The following is a 15,285-nucleotide window of genomic DNA, read 5'->3' on the forward strand; positions in this document are numbered from 1 at the left end:
GAAAGAAAGGGGTGCACAGAAGCTGAGTGCAGAAAGATTGAAGAGTGTGACTGTTGATGCTGCAGAATGTGATAAGATCAGAAATGTTAGCTCCAGTAGTAGCATTCAGAGATGCAGGCATTTAACAGGGAAACCAAGGGACAGGGTGAGCAGGAAAGTGTAGTACATTTGCTAAGCAGCTAGAAATGTTAGGATAATTTGTGGGGGTGCTAATGGGGTGAATGTGATGCATTACATACATACATTACTTGTTGGTTGGAATAATTATGAGGGTCCGGTAAAAGACAAAAATGCCAGGGCTGATTATGTGTCACAGTCTGGCCCTGACCACCACACTAACTACATTTACATGCAGACAACAGATAGAGTGATTAAAAAGACAACACACATCAGATAGTTACTGAGTAATTCATCAAGAGTGACGTGTGTGTGTGTGTGTGTGTGTGTGTTATAACAGATCTCTGCACAGTCAGCAGTGGAGGACAGTGAGAGGATCTTTACTGAGCTGATCCGCTCCATTGAGAAAAAGCGCTCTGAGGTAACAGAGCTGATCAGAGATCAGGAGAAGACTGAACTGAGTGCAGCTGAAGAACTCCTGGAGCAGCTGGAGCAGGAGATCACTGATCTAAAGAGGAGAAACACTGAGCTGGAGCAGCTTTCACACACAGAGGATCACATCCACTTCCTCCAGGTAACAAACACTGATCTGATCTACAGAAACACCTGATCCTCAGAAACATTCTCACACTCCTCCTCATAACGTTTAATAAATGATCTGACACCTCAATTCATCAATATTATATTAATATCTAACAGAACTACAGATTAGTTTTCTAATAAATAAAAACATCACTCTTCTCCATCTTTATCTTTCTGCACTGTGTTTATCTTCCTCTGTAGAGATCCCAGTCTGTCAGTGTCTCTTCTGGAGGTGAAGATTCACCCAGCATCACTGTCCATCATCATCATCATCATCATCTCTCATTTGATGGAGTGAGGAAATCTCTCTCTGATCTGAAAGAGCGACTGGAGGAAATCTGCAGGAAGGAGTTCAGTAAAATCTCTGCACAGGGTAAGAGGAGCTTCCTGCTGTGAAGAATAATCATGAAGATAATTGATCAGAAAGAGGAAAAGTGAGATATAAGATTTAATAATTTACACAGAAATGATCTAATATTACTCTGTTACTCTGACTGATGATTTCTATTGGATATTTAAATAAAATAAAATCTGTATCATTAAAAGATTCAGTCTTCAGTTAAAACAGATAAACATATAACATTAAAATTAATTCAGTTGATTTAAATGAGGGATGTGTGTCTTAAAAGCGTAACTGTAATCTGACTATTTATCCAGAATATGCTAATGATATATAATTGTGTATTATTAATTGTTCACATTTTTATTTAGTTTGTTTCTCCACAGCTGCAGCCGCTCAAACCATTTTTTTACATTTGATTGTAAAATCATGGGGCCTCATTTATAAAACTCTGCGTAGCTTCTGGAGTGAAAGTGTGCGCACGCACAAAAAACAGAAAATAGCGTACGTCCAAAATAATCAGATTTATAAAGCATGCGTGCGCACACCTGCACGCTGTTTCCTCTTTTTAAATCACAACCTGCTTATAAATAAGCGCAGGTGACCCAACCTTGTGTTCCGCCTCCCTAACGTCCACATTTACCCATAAAAAGTCCATGCAAATCACCCACTGAATATTTAAATTCCTCATTCATCCTGAGCGGGATTACAGAAGAACGCATCGCAAAGAAGTGAATTTATAGAGACTGTGAAGTAAAATAACTTGTTTCGGAGGTCGAGGAGGAAGAATGTGCTGTTTGGTGGTTTTAGTTAACATGTGTCTGCAGCAGTTAATTATGAAGCTCCACAAGCTGAACTGTTACAGAGGTTAAATAAAGTGCTCTGATTTAAAAAGCTTTTCCAAGGGTTGTGAACATAACATCTCATTGCCTGATTTCGTAACGCTGGTCTCTCTAAATATGTACCCAACTCAGCTCAATAAGAATGGCTACTGGAAACCTACATCAACTCATTAATCAGTCATTACCATAAAAAATCTTCATGATCTCTGAAACACGTTGTCACCTTATAAAGCAGAATAAGATATGACAGGCATCGCACCTTTATACATGCTGAAAAAAAATATATTTGAAAAAGGATATTTATATTTTATTTTTATATTTATATTTTATTATTTTTATTTTTATTTATTATTATTATTTTATTCTTTAATTTTTTTTGTTCATAATCTTTATTTATGCTGTATGAATTAATATACATCAGGAAGGTTTACGCATTTACTTGCATGTTTCATCACATGATGTCACTTATTCCCGCTCTCTCCGCAGTCCTTTGAAGGGATAAGGACGACTCAAACCTTGCACAAATGTGCGCTCAATTCATCAACCTTCATATTGATTGTGGATTTTTTTTGGATAGTGGAACCTGAGACCTCCCGTTCTACTGGTGGCAGTTCGATTGCGCTGCTTTTGGGAGATGAAACTGATGTGATAACGGGTCTGTTTCTGATGCTTTAGTTCCATAAACAACAACGTTCATATATTCACAATCTTCATAATTTGGGCTCTGCATAACACCACACTGGATTTAAAAATAAAACAAATGAGATGCAATTAAAGTCATGACTTATTTCAGGGGGTCGAACAAAAATATTCCACGAAGGGGGGACCATTAAAAACTTTTTAAGTTCCAGAGCTCACTGCTGCACTCTTTTATCCCAGAATGTACCAAACTGTTGATTTGGCCCCTCCTAACATTTCTGCTATATTTATTGCATGGATTGTTTCTCCTCTCATTAACTGCATGTTGTGTGTTTACAGCAGCAGCCTGTAAATGCAAATGGCACACCTGAAATCAACTCTAGACCTTTTACCTGCGTAACTGATGATGGATTAACAAGGGAATAACCCATGGAGCCCATTTAAGTAGCTTTTGAGAAAATGTGTCTAATTACTTTTGAGCCCTTGAAACGAGGAGTCTGTGTAGATAAATTGTTGTAATTCTTAAACACTTTATATTTTGGTTCAACCCCTCAAAATAAATCTGAAAGTCTACACTTCAATTGTATCTCATTTGTTTCATTTCAAATCCAGTGTGGTGGCATGCGAAATCCAAATTATGAAGATTGTATCACTGTCTAAATATTTATGAACCTAACTACTACTTGGCCTTATCGCCACTCTGACACTGTTGCTTTCAATTCGAAAAGTGAAAAAGAAAAAAACAGTAGCATGTGTGTGTATGTATTTAAAAATGTGTCGATTGCACTCAAGTCACGTGCCATGCAATCAGCTTAATGATTTTAAATCTCACTGTGTAATGTGCAACAACAAGAAGTAAAAGATTGCCTTCTTCTAGAATATCTGTGCTTATATGAACTGTGATCACTGTCTATCAGTACATTCTTTCATGGTTGGGCTGTGACACGCTGGATTGGAATTCATATATTTTGAGTCTGTGCTCGTTTTTTTTTCTTGCAGTTGTTGGTTTCCTACATGTATATTAAATACTATAGAATTTACAGATGTTATTACTGCACATTTGTCTCTAGAATCTTCCTGGTAGAACATCATGTTTTACTGGATCACTTCTACAATCTAAACACCAGAGACAGACTCTGAAGCAGTGATGTGCTGCCCTGTAGTGGTGCAATAGTGAACTGCGTTATCACTCTGCTATAAAAAACATTAAAACTCATTCCACCCTCTCTGGGTCTCTGTAATTTCAGTAAAAAAATAAGTTTGTGTTCAATTAAACTTCTGGTGGATGTGAAATTTGGCTCTTCTTTCACACCCTGCATCTACAGAACAGTCACTTTAAGAGAACAGTTAGTTTAATCTTTAATAATAAATACATTTAAATTTAAATGTAAAATGTGCTTTTACATCAGGTAGATTGTGTGCAGATTAGGAAATGTAGTGACTGCAAAGCATCCAGTCTCAACCCCTTTATACCTGCTGAACACCAGCTATTATTATCACATTATTCTAAAAGATTTAAAATCAAGTTTTATGTGAGAGAAGTTTATTTTAGAAAACCACAGAAAATATCATACAACTTTAATAACATTACTACTAACTATCATTCATATTAATAGTTTTCAGGGTTATTATTTTTTGTATATATTTTGGTCACATTAAAGCATTTAATTTACAGAGATTAATTTTTTTCTCTATAATGTTCTCTGAGAGCTCTGACCAATCCACATCTTCCACACACAGCCACTCCCGCACTGCTGCTTCCTCATTTCAGAGAAAACGAACGATCTGATTTCCTCGGGTTGCTGTCGTTCCTGGAACAACGTGAATAAAGTGGATCCAGGACCGACAACCCTCACATCCAATCAGATTGACGTCATTACAGGCGCGACTGCCCAAAAAGACCGCGAGGAGATTAAAAAAAAAAAAAAAAAAAAAAGACCGCGAGGAGATTCAAACACCAGTAATTGCTGTACCCCATTGTGCATACAGGCTGTGCAGTGTGGAGAAAGGTAAGATATCTCCTGTATCTCCTCTAATCTGTGTTGATACTGTTTTAACTCAACTAAAGTCTGGCTCTTAGGCTCTTTTTTATGGATGCATATTTGAAAGTTAGAGCCCACACCAGAGCCCTTTTTGGGAAAATGTTTTAAGCACGAGCTAGCTAGATTATCTAGGTTTACATGCTAACTACATGCTAATGTATTTAGCTAGCTAGTTTACATTTTAAAGACTGGTGAATTCAATGGACCTTAGGATTTAACACTTGTTTTAATTATATGAATATCTACAACTTAGCTGGCTTATGTTAGTTAGCTAGATAATATGTTAGTTAGCTAGATATGTTAGTTGGTTAAGTAAGTTACTGTATTACTTTGCTAGCTAGTTAGTTAGCTAGTTAGGTTAGGTAGTTATCTATCTACCCAGTTAATTACTTACTGTATTAGTTAGTTAGCTAGTTAGGTAGTTATCTATCTACCTAGTTAATTACTTACTGTATTAGTTAGTTAGCTAGTTAGGTTGGGTAGTTATCTATCTACCTAGTTAATTACTTACTGTATTAGTTAGTTAGCTAGTTAGGTTGGGTAGTTATCTATCTACCTAGTTAATTACTTACTGTATTAGTTAGTTAGCTAGTTAGGTTGGGTAGTTATCTATCTACCTAGTTAATTACTTACTGTATTATTTAGTTAGCTAGTTAGGTTAGGTAGTTATCTATCTACCTAGTTAATTACTTACTGTATTAGTTAGTTAGCTAGTTAGGTTAGGTAGTTAGCTATCTACGTAGTTAATTACTTACTGTATTAGTTAGTTAGCTAGTTAGGTTGGGTAGTTATCTATCTACCTAGTTAATTACTTACTGTATTAGTTAGTTAGCTAGTTAGGTTAGGTAGTTATCTATCTACCTAGTTAATTACTTACTGTATTAGTTAGTTAGCTAGTTAGGTTAGGTAGTTATCTTTCTACCTAGTTAATTACTTATTGTATTAGTTAGTTAGCTAGTTAGGTTAGGTAGTTAGCTATCTACGTAGTTAATTACTTACTGTATTAGTTAGTTAGCTAGCTCGTTAGCTAGTTAGGTTAGGTAGTTAGCTATCTACGTAGTTAATTACTTACTGTATTAGTTAGTTAGCTAGCTCGTTAGCTAGTTAGGTTAGGTAGTTAGCTATCTACCTAGTTAATTACTTACTGTAATAGTTAGCTAGCTACTTTGTTAGTTAGTTAGTTCGATAATTTGTTAGTTAGCTAGTAACTTACTTGTCTTCGTCAATTAGCAGCCTACTTAGTTTGCTACTTACTTAGTTAGCTAGCTACTTTGTTTGGTTATTTAGGTTAGTTAGCTATCTACTTACTTATTTAACTACGTACTTTATTAGTTAGCTAGCTACTTTGTTAGTTAGGTTAGTTAGTTAACTCTCTGCTTACTTAGTTAGCTACGTTAATTGCATACCTACTTTCTTAGTTTGCCACTTACTTTGTTAGTTATTTAGTTAGCCAGCTAGCATGCTTTACAATTTGATTTGGACAACTTGGATCTATTGCCCTATTATGGAAAGGCTTTAAAGCTATCTCACTTGCTTATGTTAGTTTATTGTTACTTTAGGTTACATTTTCAAAGACAAAATAAATTATTGGAGGTTAGAATTGAACATTTTATATCTCGGCACAGTATTATCAAATGTGCATTGTTTTTTTTTTTTTATTTAATTTAATTTAAGTTAAGGCAGGGCCACTGTGCATGTTGTTGAGCCAGGGCCACCGTGCATGTTGTTGAGCCAGGGCCACCGTGCATGTTGTTGAGCCAGGGCCATTGTGCCCGTTGTTGAGCCAGGGCCACCGTGCATGTTGTTGAGCCAGGGCCACCGTGCATGTTGTTGAGCCAGGGCCACCGTGCATGTTGTTGAGCCAGGGCCACCGTGCATGTTGTTGAGCCAGGGCCATCGTGCATGTTGTTGAGCCAGGGCCATCGTGCATGTTGTTGAGCCAGGGCCATCGTGCATGTTGTTGAGCCAGGGCCATCGTGCATGTTGTTGAGCCAGGGCCATCGTGCATGTTGTTGAGCCAGGGCCATCGTGCATGTTGTTGAGCCAGGGCCATCGTGCATGTTGTTGAGCCAGGGCCATCGTGCATGTTGTTGAGCCAGGGCCATTGTGCCCGTTGTTGAGCCAGGGCCATGTCCGTTGTTGAGCCAGGGCCATCATGCTCGTTGTTCGCTGATAAATGTAGATATTTTATTATTTGTCCAGTCAAGTATTATTATATTGGTTATACCTTTACTGAAATGTATACATGTGCCATTTAAAAATATTATTTTGTAAAAAAAAAACTGCTTTCTTTTATTTTCAGAAATGGAAGAAATAATTAAAAGAACAGTTCTGGAACAAGAGCGAAAGACAACTGGTGCCAACAAACAAGTCAACGTATTTGTTATTGAACAACAAGATGACTGCTCCAAAGTGATTTTGGAAAAGCTTTTAACTACACCTTTGAAAGGCCAGTACAAGACCTATAATTCAGCTTCAAGTAAAGATCGGCAAAGAGGATATTTTAGCTTTCCCTGTCTTAGGTCTGGAGTGAAAACCATAAACAGCTACAGAGCAGTCGGATGTAAGGCCTATGTTTCATTTAAAATAATCAATGACTGGGAGAACTTTTCTGTTATTGTACAACGCATTTATGATGAACACAATGACCACAATCCCACTGACCCTAGTGAAGGAGAGTTTCAGTGTATTTGTCCAGTACTGGTAACACGGATTGAAGAATTGTTGGCACTTGGAACCAAACCAGATGTTATACTCACTGAATGCCACAAGTGGGCCAAGAAACAAGGACACAGTGATCTACACAGTCGTGAGTATTTTGTTACTCCACGTGACATTGACAATGTCAGAACCTGCATGATGAGAAAAAACACTTCTACTCTAATGACAGCCAGAGTGTGGATGCATTTAGGGCTGGACCCGAATATTCGGGTATTCGGATATTCGTTCGTTGAGTAGGTATTCGGTTTTTAATTTTGGTATTCGGATATTCGTTTTTTTTCTCCTTTCCAGAGTTCCACCTCACTCTAACCACTTCTGTTCTCGCGGGTCCCGTCAGAATATCTTGCGCGCGGGACAGAACTGAACTGTTATTGGCTGGAGCGGGAGTTTAATCCAGACGATGCGGGAGCAAATTAATAAATAGTTAAGAAAACTGTAATAATTGTAAAAAAAAAAAAACCTAAAGAAAACTCTCAACGCGCAGGATGGACCGACACACACACGCACACACTGATGGTGTTTGGACTGGGGTAAGGAACGGCGCTGCTGTTTTAATAAATATATAAGTAAATTTGAAGCATTAAATGTAGTTTATTTAATTTATATTAGGAACGTGGGGCGGGAGCGGCAGAAATGTGTATGTGGCGGGCGGGCGCGGGATTAAAAGAAGCAATTTTTTTGCGGCGCGGTAACGAGACAGAAACGCGGGAGCGTGGAAGAGTGGGTTTAAAAATCAGTCTCGCGCAGACCTCTATTATACATGATAAAAAAAAATGCAGGCTCTTCGAAACTGATTTATATAATAAAACGTAAGGGGTAATGTGGCAACAGTAGGGGCTAAATCGGTTACAAAAGCCTGGCCTACAAAAATTATGTCTGAACGAATTTCCTCTTATCTAATATAATTTTAAATGGTTTAAAAATATAAAATAATTTCTAAGCAAACGAAATATTTAATATTGAGCTTATAGCCCAAGTGCAAAAATACAAAATCAGTAATATGCCCTGCACAATCCTTTAACCGAAATAGACCAAGTACAGTTTACAATGACTGTCCTCTAATATAATTAACAATGTTTAAGAATATAAAATACTTCCTGAACAAACGTTTTTTTTGTTTGTTTTTTTAAGCAAATAGCCTAAGCGTGAAAACACAAACAGCAATTTACTGGGCTGGCTTGCGCAGCGGAGAAACCGTGCAGCAGCAGCCTCCTAGCCTGCTTACGCAAATTCCGGGATGAAAACACAAAGAAATCTGGGCTAAAAACACAGAAAAAATATGGGGTGAAAACACAAAAATCCGGGATAAAAACTCCAAAAATCCGGGGTGAATATGTCTCGTCGGTCAGAGCAAATTGAACATTTTTCAGTGGATTAAAGGGGCCGTGATTTGCTTTTTTTTTTTTTTTTTTTTTTTTACCTCTTTTTTTAAAAACGAATATTCGAATATTCGCTTCGAATCAGTGCCGAATATCCGGAGCTCAAAAAACGCTATTCGGGCCAGCCCTAGATGCATTACTGAAGGGACCTTTTCAAGAGCATGTTTTATACTACCAGCCATATTCATCAAACCAAGAGCTGATCATCGTTTTGCAGACACCAATTATGAAATCTCAGCTGGAGAAACACTCAAGACAAATTGTATTTGTTGACACAACCTACTGTGTGAACCAGTATTCATTCCCTTTATTCACACTTGTTGTGAAAGATGACCATGGACGAGGAGTGCCTGTGGCCTATGCAATAGTTGGCAATGAAACTCAGAAGGTTCTGGAAAAAGTTCTTGAAGTTCTTAAAAAGCAGTTTCCAACTCCTCCAAGGTAATTTATATTCATGCAAATATAGTAATTTGTATGCAGTACAAATTTCTAGGTAATAAAATTAAAATAATAATTTAATCAGTAGTAAGTAATTATTGTTTGTTTTTCTTTTAGAGCATTCATGGTTGACAAAGACTTTGCTGAAATCAATGCCTTGTCTGCAGTGTTTCCAGAATCTAGCATATTGTTATGCTGGTACCATGTCTTGCAGGTGTGTGTGTGTGTGTAAGTGTGAAAATTCAGATGGTATTTGTCTTTTGGAGCAAAACGATCCTAAACAGAAGTAATGATTAAACATAAATTGTCCTTTTTTTTTTTTTTTTTAAACTAAGATTAATATGCTGATTTTCTCTGTTCTGTAAGATGTGGCTCCTGGCTTGATGTTTTAGTTTAGCATTTTAAACTAATAGTGCTTTTAAAGCCATATTTTAATCGAATTACACCTAGTAGAAAGTGTGGGATAACGATCATATTCGGAAGGAAGATAAACGTCACCAGGAACAATACATTATTTAACATTTAGGCTAAAATCCAGTTTTTAATAAGCTCCACATACAGAGTTAGCATTAAACACACTATGTCTGATGTCTCAGCATGGAGCTGTAGTGGTTCCTAAAGGTGTCCTTCAATAATTCATTCCATGCAGTTAGGCCTGTCACAATAATTATATTATCAACTTATTGTACAATAAATGGACGTGCCCTCAATAATATTTAATAATCATGATCTCTATCTATTATATCTGTCTATTGTGTTTATTTGTATGCATACATAACAGTGAACAGTATTTTAGCCAGTCATGCAATGACCATTTCTTTTATATCTGTGACCCCCATACACACAGTTTGCAATGCAGTAGGGGAAAAATAAAGTATATACTGTATTTTCCAAAATAAAAATTTAAATGTCTATAATTACTTGTATAATTGCTTTCTTATGCTACTTTTTTCATTAGGTCAGTTGCATTTAAATGGTCTTAAAATGAAAATAATATTGTTTATCACAATAAATTCTAAGACAATATATTTTCCACACAAAATGAGTATTGTGACAGGCCTACATGCAGCTCGAATACTCTTACACAGCAACTGTGTAATTTTGGGGTGGAGTGTCGATTGCTTTTCTGGTCTTAAATAAAAAAAAAATTATGCCAAGATTAATGGTTAGTTATCGCTCATCACACATCCAGAAGGCCTGGTGTCATGGGGTGATCACCTTTTGACTTCATTAAAGATACTTTCTTCTGAGTGCAACTATTTGTTTTGATGAGTACAGTACTCTTTTTAAAATAATTTTAAAAGTATTTTGTCCTTATTTTAAGGCGGTGAATCGGTGGCTGTCTAAAACTGAATCTGGTGTACAAGGAGACTCAAACACCCAGAAGAGGAAAGAGATTATATCCTTTTTTTGTAAGCTGAAAGCTTGCAGTACAGTGAGTAAATATTGTATCTTTCTTTTTTTTCTGATTTGATATGAATTATTATGGCTGATCTGGGCAAATTTTGTTAGTAGTTTTGTAGTTCTTTTGTAATTTGTGGCAGTATTGTGAGTAGTAGCAGATTAAACATTTTTTTTAAATCAATTTTTTAAATTCTTGCAATTTAAAAAAGAACTTGCAGATGAGGTAAACAAATGTAAATTCATATGTAAACATATCTCTAATTTTTTTTCCCCCATTATATTGTATTGTTTATGAAGGTTAAGCACTTCAAAAGGACATCTGCTGAGTTTTGCAAGACTTTTAAGAAATACCCATCTGTGTGCCAGTATTTCCTGAAGAACTGGAACAACATTGGAACCATGTGGGCTGATTATGGTCGGCGGTTCAATCATAAAAACTCAGAAACCAACAACGTGATTGAAAGGTAATATTTCTTACTATAAATCAGAAATGTTAAGTTGCTGTTAACACAACTTACAACTCACAGTCACAAAAATACTGGTGTGTTTTCAAAAACAGTCGTAAAGCTAAATACTAAAAATAAAGCTGTTTGTAATCTAAGAGTGTTCTACAGAGCCTGAGAGGGGCTGTGGATGAATAAAAATAAATAAATAAAAAATTGGGCTAACGATATAGAAGATTGTGCTTACATTTTCTTTCATTCGAGTGAACGATTTGCAATTTCTTTCATTTGAGTGCACGATTTCTATGCACACTGCAACAAAAAGCTCTGGGGGCAAGGAACATTTTCTGCTCTTGATCTATTACAGGGCTTTGTGATTATCATCAGATAGCTACATTTATTGCAATAAATAAAAACAGCAATTAAGGAAAACGTCTAATCTGTTCTCATGTTTCATGTCAACACCTGGTTTGGTAAATTTGGCAAATCCGGTGAGCTGCCGATGGAACTGAACATATACATGCAGTTTCACGTGAACTAAGTACTATATTAATCATCAAGACAGCAAAACATCTGATGTAATGGATATTTTTTTCTTGCTTGCTAAGTATAACATTCATTGTTGTAAGTGGAGAGACTCTGAGTGGAGAGGCTCATAGGATATAACCATACTTAGTTAAAAATAAAAATTTTTGTTACGTTTTACTTTATTTATGTTTATTTGCATCTGTTTAAATCATATGTGGTGCTTTTTTCAGGTAAAACACTCATTTTGCTGAGATAAATGGATTAGTGTCATTTGCTTTGGTGCCTAAAACTTTTGCACATTACTGTAAATAAATAAATATATTGTCGCTCTGGCACTTTGTCGCTTGTTGCCTCTTGCGTTTTGAGGCAACACATTGCGCCCTGCCATAGGAAATAAATGGTTGCCTGTCACGTTGTCGCTTTCCAGTGTGAAGGCAGGGTTACTGGTGGCGTTGCTACCGGTAGCCGAGCCTTCGGCTCCCCCCGAGAGGCGCCTCCAGTGTGGGGAGAACATGCACAGACCATTGTGGAGTTTATTGCAACCAACGAACACAAATGCAGTCAATTCCAGTCATAAATAAAGAAAATAAACATTTTACAGATGCAGGACTACTGTTTATTAAAACCATATCAAGTCAAAGTTATGATACATTGTGGAATTGTGTTTATTAATTTCTCAGTAACATTCAGTCAGCTTCCAAGAAGATGCACCCCTTCTTAAATCTGGTAACATCATTATTACTTTTATGATACTAAGATTTCATGTGTATATAAATCTTTGTAGCAACAATAATACGGAAAATACAGCTTGAACAAATGTATAATTGTTTGTTTTTTTATGTCTTGTTATTTGAGGCTTGTGACATGTTTCTTGAGCAGAACACTGATTTGACAATATGCAGATCTTTAGTCTATTTTATCAGATATAGAAACAGCATATGTCATACATTAAATGCAATTTTGATTCTATGATTCTGTACCTGTGAAAGGTAACCATTTGGGAAGCCTAAAGACCTTGGTCCTGCTGGTGTCACTTTAATAATCACAATAAACAGTATTATTACATATTAAATCATTTAATTTACATAAAATTTGCATACAAGTGTAATCTAGATTAGACATACAAATAAGTTGTATGCACAGATGAACTGCTTATAGTGTACAATTACATTTGGCCACGTCTAAAACACATTTTAGGAAACCTATTAACATAAATGATTTAATTGATTCAAAATATGATATAAACTGCCTATTCAAATAAGCAAAAAAAACTGTATTAATATTATTTTAGACCATTTATTTATATTCTAGAATTGGATCAAAAAAGTATCTAATTTTGTTTTGATAAAGTGTTACAGATTTGGAGCAGCTCTTATATGACCCATTCATAAACAACTGTCACACATTGTTAACACATTAATTTTTAAATTCTTTATTTTCTAATTTGTACAGTTGGACCAAGTCTTATATTTATAAAATAGTACTTCTTTATAATTTTGTTAAAAAATAATAATAATAATAAAGACTTTTTGAAGACAAATTGCATCATAACTTAGATTTCATATGGTTTACATAACATCCTGCATCAGTAAAATGCTTATTTCCTTCCTTCATGACTGGAATTCACTGTGTTTGTGTTCCTTTGGATGCAACAACCTCAGCACACGGGAGGCGTCTCGAGGCTGGGAGCTGAAGCCTTGACTACCGGTAGGCAAAATCTGCACACTGTATTATCTAACATTAGAGCATTAATAAGCAACATGTTATACATACAGGGCCATCTAAAAAAAATTGAATATCATTGAAAAGTTACTTTATTTCAGTAATTCAGTTAAAAATGTGAAACTCATATTATGTAGATGTATTAAACACAGAGTGACCTATTTTAAGCGTTTATTTATTTTATTGTTGATGATTGTCATTGTATCAGAAAATGTGATTATTATATAAGACCAATTGGTACTTCTGGCAGTGTGGGCAGTGTGCCAAGTCCTGCTGGAAAATTAAATCCACATCTCCATAAAAGTTGTCAACATTGGGAAGCATGAAGTGCTGTAAGATTTTGTGTGAAAACAAAACTGAACTGACTTTAGAATTGATGAAACACAGTGGATCAACACCAGCAGATGACATGTCTCTCCAAACCATCACTGATTAGGGAAACTTCTGACATGGAATTAATGCTACAAAGTAAAAAACGTCCTAAAGCAATAAAATAAAAACACCCCCACCAAAAACAAAACTTTTTCTTTATCTTTCAGATTTTTTCATCGTCTAAAATACCAGTTTTTGGCTGGTTCCAGGAATAGGCGCCTGGATGACCTACTTAACGTTCTCCTTGGTAAAGCTGATGATTACTTCACTGTGATAAAAGCCCTGCAGGAAGCTGATCGTGTGAAGAATCCAATAGTTTGGCTTCTCAGGATCTTTTGCATTCAGTTTCCCAGATGATTGAAAGTGGTTGGAGGGACAAAATAATTGTAAAGAGAGATCGGGGAATTTGTGAATATCAGGTCCCCTCTCAGTCCAAGTTACAAACGGTGTATACTGTATGTCCAGCAGAGTGTTACTGCAGCTGTCCCATAGGTGTAAAAGGTGTAGTCTGTAAGCGTCATGTACTGCTTCTACAACTAACAGAACTTGACAGCCATAATTTTCCTGATTTGGAAACACAGATTTCTTGCTTGGTACAGGTTTCTGAAGCAAACAAAAGTTACTCAATACAAATTCAAGACCAAGTTGTAGAGATGACCAGCATGTTTACTGATGAAGTGTTTTATGCTTCTGCAGATTCACAACAGTGTACTTGTTGTACTTTCTCTTTTTACAGCTCATGTGCTTGTTTGAAAATAGCATGTAAATATTTCAAGAATGATGTAGAAACTGTTAAGGAAAACCATCCAGGTGATTCTGTAGCAGCAAAAAGTGAAAGCAAAAATGTGTCCAAAACAGACGAGACTGTTAGAAAACTACAAACCATTCTAGAAATTGTCAAGGAGTGGCAGACTGTTCCTGCTAGCATAGCTGAAATGATTTCAAACACACATGACTGCATTTTGAAAGCAGAACTGGAAACAAAGGTGTGTGATTATTCAACTAAAGCTGACAACACAGATAAAAGTCGCAGATTTAAACCACTGTTTCCAAAACGTAAAAATAAAACTAGTTCCCCAGATCTGTGTAAACATGAAGAAACAACACTTGACTTGAAAATATTGGAAAATGTAACCAAAGATAAAGAAAAGTCAGAAATAGAAGGACTTCTTGATTTTCCATAGAAAAAGAAGAAAAGAAAACATTAATGTTGTTCTGTTGGAGTATGTGACTATCTTAATATCCTAAGACAACTATGAAAGATGCAGTTCTGAAAATATTTCTCTCAACATGTGCATGACGTAGAAATGAAAGGTGCTATAAAGATTTTTTTGTTTTTGTTTTTTTGCCTCATAAGACCTCAATAAGTGCTGAGAGTGTAAAGAACTTTTCCAATTAATGAAAACTTTATCCATTTGAACCTTTTCAAAAGGTGTATAAAACACCTCTTTTACAAATATTTTTCTGAAAGGAAACAAATAGTTTTTTTTATGGCATCACTTGCATCTAATGTAAACACTTAATTTGTAAGTATATCTAATATTAAATGTCATGATTTGATGTTTAATATTTAAAATTTACTGTGACTGGAAATGTTACGAATAAGATGCTTCCTGTTAAAATATTTTTGTAATGATCATATTCATTGAATACTACATTGAGTACTATAAATGTGTATTATATACACATTATTTTGTGTATTATACTGTATTTAAC

At 35.6% G+C, this 15,285-nt stretch overlaps 2 protein-coding genes across 5 annotated transcripts in view; one reads left to right on the top strand and one right to left on the bottom strand.

Moving 5' to 3' along the window:
* LOC103042233 (tripartite motif-containing protein 16-like) overlaps positions 1-15,285 on the top strand; it is a 92,925-nt gene that overhangs the window by 32,137 nt on the left and 45,503 nt on the right. The gene's annotated exons all lie outside the window — the stretch shown is intronic.
* Positions 1-15,285, bottom strand: part of smyd2b (SET and MYND domain containing 2b) — a 130,851-nt gene that overhangs the window by 24,574 nt on the left and 90,992 nt on the right. The gene's annotated exons all lie outside the window — the stretch shown is intronic.

Source organism: Astyanax mexicanus, chromosome 1, assembly GCF_023375975.1.
Source record: "Astyanax mexicanus isolate ESR-SI-001 chromosome 1, AstMex3_surface, whole genome shotgun sequence".
NCBI lineage: Eukaryota > Metazoa > Chordata > Actinopteri > Characiformes > Acestrorhamphidae > Astyanax > Astyanax mexicanus.